This window comes from Rattus rattus, chromosome 8 (genome assembly GCF_011064425.1).
Source record: "Rattus rattus isolate New Zealand chromosome 8, Rrattus_CSIRO_v1, whole genome shotgun sequence".
NCBI classification, from domain to species: domain Eukaryota; kingdom Metazoa; phylum Chordata; class Mammalia; order Rodentia; family Muridae; genus Rattus; species Rattus rattus.
In genome coordinates, this window is record NC_046161.1 from 3534975 (window position 1) to 3543626 (window position 8652).

Here is an 8652-nt window from a genome sequence, read left to right on the forward strand (position 1 = left end):
GAGAACAGACTTCTGCCCTCAATGTCATAGACACCTAGAAAAGGAACATAGATATCAGAATCTCTACACCTCAACGTCCCACCTCGAAGCCACCCAGCAGGGTAGATACGCTTGCTCAAGAACATCAGACAACACCTGCAGTGTCACAGCATCACAGACAGCCCTTCCTCCCATGGGAACAGATCACTGGGAGCTTGATGAAAAGTCAGGCTCCTTTCCAAGGGCCACCAGGCCCCACCCAACGAGGGCACAGCTCAAGAGAAGCTGCTTGGGAGCAGCAGCAGGAGGAACGGAGCCCTTCAAACCAAGAAGCAATGGCTGGCTCCAAAGCCCTACCACGCAGCAGGCTAAACTGAGACATGGAGAAAGACAGCAAACGTACATGGGAAGCCATCCATCCATCCTCTTCCTGCCATGTGACCCACAGGCAAGGAGCCAGAACAATGAAGAGTAGCCCAAAACCTGTTCTAGAAGGGAGGACAAGTCGGAGAGCAGCAAGGGAAGCACAGAGATTCAGAAGAAATGAAGAGGTGACGCTCTAACAGCATCCCTAAGCCAGGGAGTGTGGTCTTCAGATCTTGACAGAAGCAGGCAGCTTAACTCCCAGACTCAGATTCCCAGCAGGCAGGCAACCCAAGGAAAGAAACCTGACCTCTCTAGGTCCCAAAGAATAAGGGCACAAAGGGATCCACTGAATCCCTGGGTGACCCTGAGCTGCCCACGCTCAGTCGAACACTAATGCTAGCATTTCAGCTTCACCCAAATGAAAATATGGGACGAGCAATATGGGACAGACCAACTTCAAGTTCCAGAGTAGTACTTTACCTGTAACCTCCTCCATTCTGAACTGGAAGCCCATGTCAAAGCATCCAGTTGGGAAAGGTACTGGATTATAGCACTCCGGAAATGGTAGGCAGAGGCTAAGTAATTGGAAACGTGGGGCTGCAGGCAGCGAAGACCTTAGCCAAGGGTCACACGACCAATTCCCCCAAACAGAAAGGGCCATACCACCTTAGCAATTCCTAGCTAAATAACTGTGGTGGAAAGGTGAGTTTCCCCACCACAGAATATTGCAATATTTCCGTGTCCTCTAGGATCTTCAATAAATCATAAAAATGCCAGCAGTGAGCTGCGAAGCTAAGCTGGGTGGCACACGCCTGTGAGCATGGTCCTGGGGAGGCAGGAATGCCTAGAGTTTAAGGCTAGTTAGTTATTTAGTGACACACTGTTGCAAAACGAGAAGAAGAAAAGTACAGCCAGAGAGCCAGAACACTGTGTCATTGAAAGGAAAAGAAAAACACAATCCTCAGGGCACCATTCCCATGCCTACAAGTGCCAAGATACAGAGAAATGCACATTCCGATGACAGTCGCGTGTGGGAAGGAGGTTGGAGCTCTGTCAGATCCTAAGCAGAGGTGAACAGTGATGCTTCTCCAGGATTGGAAAGACTACAGGCAGGAAGTAAGCTGAGAGCGAGGCTCAGGCCTGTGGGCTGTGATGAGGCCGCGGTACCAACAGCCAGCATGTAGCCGGTTATTTGGGGCTAAGGCTAAGAATCAGGGGAACATGGAAGAGAAAAGCTCAGATGGGGAAAAGGTCCAGGAAGAAGCCTACACAAGACAGAAGGTATATGTACATGAAGTGGGCATCCACGAAAGATTTTACAAAGTTTTAATGACAACAAAGATGCTTGATGCTTACAAAGTCGAGAGGGCGAGGGGAGCCATGATGTCTTGGGAAACTGTACCCTTGCCCAGTTTAAGATCATAGAATCACTCAGCCCTTCCACCTTTTATCCATCCACGCAGCCCACACGCTTGTCACCCATAACTTCATAAATATTTCTAGTGGCTACAGGGATGCCTCATGCTTACCAAGCTGCTGGCAAACACAATCATACCACTTCAGGCTCAGTGTGTCAAGGAAGGTGTTTAGCAGCATGGCGGCAGCTTCACTAGATGTGTCGTGCAGTATGTGGGGTGCATTTCTGAAGCTCATTTCTCCAGCAGGGTGGTAGACAAGCTCCACACGGTGCTTGAGCCGAAACTGGTACCCAGTGGTTGTCGGCAGTCTTGTAAAGTGGCGTTCTTGTTATCAGGTGGATGGGTACACACGTTTATGTGGAAGAGGCTCTGTGCGCATGCGCCACTGCATCTGGGGCAGCAGCCTGTCAGGTAGCCCCACATGCTGGCAGTCCTGATATACAAACCATCCTACAACCCGACTGTCTCAAGCTATCTGCAGTTTCTCAACACAAGAACGTCCCATCATGGGGACTGAGGGGCTTTGAGAGAGGAAGGTGAAGGTGACATTTGATATTTTAAAATGCTGGTGCCACCTCCAGGGTCCTGGGGAAAACAGAGGAACAGTCACTTCTTATGTTTTGGGTTGTGAGCCTAGCCTTTAATGGCTGAGCCATCCCTTCAGCCCAGAACAGTCATTTCTTGATATTCTTGTCATCCTCCCATGCACTTTGTGGAGGTCTAACACGAACTGCCTTCATCTCAAATGAATCTGGAAACAGAAATGAATGTAGTCAAGAGACAGAGATGAGTTTTTTGACCAAGTTTTTGTCACATTTCCCTGGGAAGATCAAGGTGACCACTGAGGTGCCTTCTTCCCTGCTATCCCCATGTTTGGGGGAAGTTTCTGCTGGCTTTGATTCTTTCTCTGTATCTATTCTCACGCTGGGAATAACACTTCTCAGGGCATTGCACGCCTCCCCCTTGGTGCAGTTCTCCTGCTTGAACAGCTAGCTGGTCATCAGTAACCTTCAGATCGGCTCCCCAGTAAAAGGAGCAACTGAGGTGACATACAAAGTCTCAAATGGCTGTCTCCCTGGGAATGTTCCTATGAAATACTCTGCTCTGTCTTCTGACTGTTGGGCTCAAGATTGTGAGAGCAGCTTTGCAAGGGAGTTCAAGTAGGGCCATGATTCATGAGGCACAAGGTACTGTGACAGAGAGATAGTGGGTAAGTGAAGAACTATTCATAAAACACTCAGCTCTGTGGCTGGGGAGACATGGGGTCACGTGGGTAATGAGACACAAAGTCAGGAGCAAGGTAGCAGCTGAAATAGATCCCGAAGTCTCCTTGGACTGCCAGGAAGAGAACCCGGTGCCAACATAGCCTAGAAAAACAGAAGGAAGAGGGGCTTCTGGGTAAGAGATAATCAGAGAAAGGGTAATTGCAGAATGTGGCCAAGGAGGTAGGCTTTGGGGGCTAGGCAGGACACACAGCACAGACTCAGTGCATGACTGAGAGATTGTGGTCATTACAATTTAGGTTGAGCAAAGGCTGCTGCAAAGGCTCCTGGAAAGGCAATGGAGGAAAGAATACTTAGCTGACAAACTAGTGCCTACAGAACTGAAGAAACACCTCAGAATTCTCTCAAGTGGAACACACAGAAGCTCCACAGACATCATGGGACAACCAGAGGTCTCAGGCAGCCATGACAACTTGATAGAAGAAGATGGGGATAGGAAGGTGAGGTTTGGACATGTGTGAGTCTACGGCCCCAGAGTTTCAAGGAAAGGTGGTGGCCAAGTGTCCGTGTGTTTTAGCTCTATTAAATACTTGCCCTAGCTGTGAAGAGGACTCCACAGCCCTCTTCATCTTATGGACTCAAGAAAGAATATTTGAAAAACAAGCCAAGTGGGACTCGAAGGCCATATCTCTCCTCACTTCACTAGGTCTGAGACTCCCAAATGGACAGTCTAACCAAATGGTCCTCCAACCCCCTTGCCAGGCACTCCCTACAAGTCCCTCAAGTGTGCAGAGCACCCTCCCAGATGCCACAGTGAGCAAAGGCAAGAGTACTCTGTTCTTGCTCCAGGTGTGTCCTATAAAGAGGGACTAAAAGGACCAAAGGGACATAAAGAAACCTGCACGTGGTACTACACATATGGACAGAGCAGAATGAGGTCTGCTTGCCTGTGCTGATGGTTCAAGTCTGTAAGATAAAAGTCTCCAGGTTTGTGCCAAGTGCCCGTGAGAGAGTTGTGTCCCACCTGTCCCTCTGTCACAGGTCAGTTTCCCAAAGTCAAACTATTATGGACCCAATCGACTAGAGCTTTATTAAGCACAACAAAGGAAACAGGAGGAAGCAGGTATGCTGGCAGAGATCATGTTTAAATGCAGGGCAAACAGCAGACACAGCAGAACCCACAGAGAGCACTGCTCACTGCTAAGCCTTGAAAAGGGAAAAGCTCACACACCTCCACGTGTCTCACCACCTTCTCTGCTTCCTCAGCCTCTGAAGCACAAGGGGTGACCTGGCTGCTCCTGGGCCCTCTCACTTTACCCCACAGGGATGCTTGGACTTTACCTTATTCTCTTCCTGCCTCTTTAGGGCAGTTACATCCCAACATCCTAGAACTTCTACATTGGAAAAGAACAGACACTGGCTCCCTCATGCCTGCCTGTGCCCGGTGAAGTCATGCGGGTTCCCACAAGATTAACATCAGTTTTCCTCTGTCTTGGACCATCAAAATACCAACATAAAACAATAAAAATAAAATATAAAATATAAAAATATAGTCTGCAGCTCAACAGTTTAGGCCTGAGTTGAGCTTGTCAGGTACTTCACAAACACCTATCATCTCAACTCCTGTGGATCCATCGCCCAGTTCTGACCTCTCAGGTACAACATACATCTGGCGTGCACTCACACACTCACATACACCGTAAAAAACAATGGAAATGTCAAAGATGTACTCAACTATTTCTCATGCTGTGTTGTGTGCACAACTTTGGGTTCCCTATGATGAGTTGGGGTTTTGGCCATTCTCCCTAAAGTCGCTACCCTTGAGCTCCAAGCTTCATTCACGGAGTTCAAACTCATGGAACCTCTGATAATGCTGACGGCTGGCATTATAAACTGTGGCCCATCGTGTAAATCGGCATGAAATCTTAAGGCTGAACTCAAATCCTCACAAGCAACATGACTCCTCTGAGCTATCTTGCTGGTGGTAAAAGGGACATTGGAGGCCTGGTGACCCCTGGGCTTACACAGACACTAAAGCTCCTACATCTGATGTCTATATCAGATATACAAAATGATTTGTAAGACTTCAGATTTTTTTTTTACATGTTTATTGTTTTTCTCCGGCGTCAAAATAGATCCTATGTATGACTCTCCACAAAAGAAAACACACAGTCAATAACTACATTTCTCGTAAATGCAAATACAGGGAGACCCGAAAGCAAACAAGTTTGGCTATTTAGATGATAGCAAAACTACTTTAAAAATTTGGGCAGATGACACAAGCATTACTGTCCCCCTGGGTTACACTAGCTTCTTTGTCAAAGGATGATGAACAGAGTATTAAGTGAGGAGCTGAATCCTTGTGTTTATACAACAGCGTATGTGATATGAAATGGTCATTCTCTCTAAGCACCTAAACTCGGTGCTTTGCCTGGCCGACACCACTGCGGCGCTGTCTCTGTGCATCTGAAAGTCTATTGAGCTGGCCTTCTGACTCCCTTTGCTACCCTGAGAGAAGGCACGACCTCACCACTCCCGGCCCCTTCCCAATGAATCCGATGAGGAGTGCATCACTTACCATACACCGCTCCTGTGCTTTTCATGTTTATGAACAAGTCATCCTGTTTGCCACTTAAGTCTTCAAAAGTACTTTCTGGAATAAAGTCAGCACAGAAAGTAACGTACAAAGTATTGTCTCTAGTAGATGAAGCCATGCTGCTCCATGAAAGGACCGCAACTATCCTTTGATTCATATCATTCAAAAAGAGTTAAAATACTTTTTTATTTTAAATCCTGTGGTTAAGGTTCTACTGGCGGCTAGATAATGAACACTTCATAAGTATTGCAAGATGTCATACTTTTAATCTTTAGGATGCAAAATAACCTATGACTGTTCTAAAAAAAATGCCTCTAATTAATTATAGAAATTATTCTGGATCAGGAAAATACTGAAATAAGTGTTATAGGTAAAGGACAGATTTCTAGCACTTCTTCAGACCATTTTAAACTAAAGAAACAGACACTATTTCTAAAAACAGTCACCTCTTTTCTCCTTTATTGTGCCAATCTCACTGTTTTTAATTGCTTTTCTTTTACCAATACAGTTATTACTGTGCATGTTCATGAAGTGTACGTTAGAGCACATGTCACGGCACATGTGTGGGAGTCACAAGACAACTTGGAGGAGACGGTTCTCTCCTTTCCCCTCTATGTAGGTTCCAGGAATCAAGGTCATCAGGTCACAGTTACAAAAGGCAAGCACATTTACCAATGATGCCATCTCACCAGACCAAACATAGACAATTTCAATCTTGACAGAGTGCACATTGTTCTAGAAAACGGAGTGTACTAAGAAGCACATGATGTAATGATGCTGAAGTATTCACTCTTTGCTGTACAGTGATAGCTTCTTGGATGGAGACACTAGAATTTCCCTTTACAATGGCACCAATTATATTGGCCGTGTAAAGCATCTGTCCTGGTTCAGAAGAGCAAACTGATATGAAAGTGGGGGAGTGTGGCGATTTGGTCCCTGCTGAACACTGAGGTTTGCTAACACAGTTCCACATGAGAACTCACAGAAGAGTGAGCCACTACGTAAGCGCTGGAGCACTGCTCTGAGTGGTTATCTACATCTGTGCCAGGGTATGTAGCTCACACAGCCTCAGAACTTCTAGCTGCCTTTCCATATCACTAATTTATCTTCCCATTCATAAATGGCTTTAGGGCAGGGATGAGGAATGATCTGGTTCTCACGGGCTGTGGGCTTCCCAAGTGGTGAGCCTCTATACTCCATATCAGAATGGGTTCTTCTATGTGCTGTTCACATCACCACAATGATGAAAATCAGGGATCTTGTAGCAATCCCTACCCGAGCTTTGTTACCTCAGACTCTACCTTACCATAGACTTCTATAGGAGTCAGAGATCCACAATTGTACATAGACTATAGAACCTCTTATGTGGTGGTTAATGAGCTCAGTGCCTAAAGATTCTGCTAAAACACAGAATCTTGAACTACGTGGGACTTCCACCTTGGCCCTTTTGCAAAACTAAGAGCATCATAAACCGGTGTCCATTCATCATCATGACTCCTTGATTCCACACAGGGGATATGCATAAGTAAAGAAGACATGTTGGAGTGCTGCTGCGCAGAGACTTAGTGAACACAAGGCATGTGATATAAATGCTGAGGAAGCTTCCTGGTCGCTGCCACCGCGGAGAGCCCGTGGGCAGAACCCCGCGAGCGAACTTGAGCCTCGGGACCACAGGTAAGACTAACTTATCTGCTGCAAGTGACTTGCCGGGTGGAATCGGGACAACAGAGGCAGATTCCCTCTAGGACCAGGCACGTCCTGTGTTTACCGGAAGTCCCACACCCGCAGATCCCGGCCCGCAGCAGCTCTCTGCTCCCAGAACCCGAGGGAGAGATACCTTACCGCCTGGTCAGGTGGGCACTCCTGAGGCTGCAGAGCAGAAGAGACCACCAACACTGCCCACCCCTGCCCACATCCCTGGCCCAAGAGGAAACTGTATAAGGCCTCTGGGCTCCCGTGGGAGAGGGCCCAGGTGAGGCAGGAGCCCTGCCTGAGACACCGCGCCGAACCTGAAGGAAACAGACCCGGATAAACAGTTCTCTGCACCCAAATCCGTGGGAGGGAGAGCTAAACCTTCAGAGAGGCAGACACGCCTGTGAAACCAGAAGAGACTGCAATCTTCACACACATCTTGGACGCCAGAGGAAAACACCAAACTCCATCTGGAACCCGGGTGCACGGAAGCTCCCGGAAGGGCAGCGCAGATCTTCCTGGTTGCTGCCACTGCAGAGAGCCCGTGGGCAGCACCCCGCGAGCGAACTTGAGCCTCGGGACCACAGGTAAGACCAACTTTTCTGCTGCAAGTGACCTGCCTGGTGAACTCAAGACACAGGCCCACAGGAACAGCTGAAGACCTGCAGAGGAACAAAACTACACACACGAAAAGCAGAACACTCTGTCCCCATAACTGGCTGAAAGAAAACAGTAAAACAGATCTACAGCACTCCTGACACACAGGCTTATAGGACAGTCTAGCCACTGTCAGAATTAGCAGAACAAAGTAACACTAGAGATAATCTGATGGCGAGAGGCAAGCACAGGAACACAAGCAACAGAAACCAAGACTACATGGCATCATCGGAGCCCAATTCTCCCACCAAAGGAAACACTGAATATCCAAACACACCAGAAAAGCAAGATCTAGTTTCAAAATCATATTTAATCATGATGCTGGAGGACATCAAGAAAGACGTGAAGAACTCCCTTAGAGAAACACAGGAAAACATTAATAAACAAGTAGAAGCCTACAGAGAGGAATCAAAAAAATCCCTCAAAAGACACATTGCACCTCACACAATAATAGTAGGAGATTTCAATACCCCACTCTCATCAATGCACAGATCATGGAAACAGAAATTAAACAGAGACGTAGACAGACTAAGAGAAGTCATGAGCCAAATGGACTTAACAGTTATTTATAGAACATTCTATCCTAAAGCAAAAGGATATACCTTCTTCTCAGCTCCTCATGGTACTTTCTCCAAAATTGACCAAATAATTGGTCATGGGCCTCAACAGGAACAGAAAAATAGAAATAATTCCATGCGTGCTATCGGACCACCACGGCCTA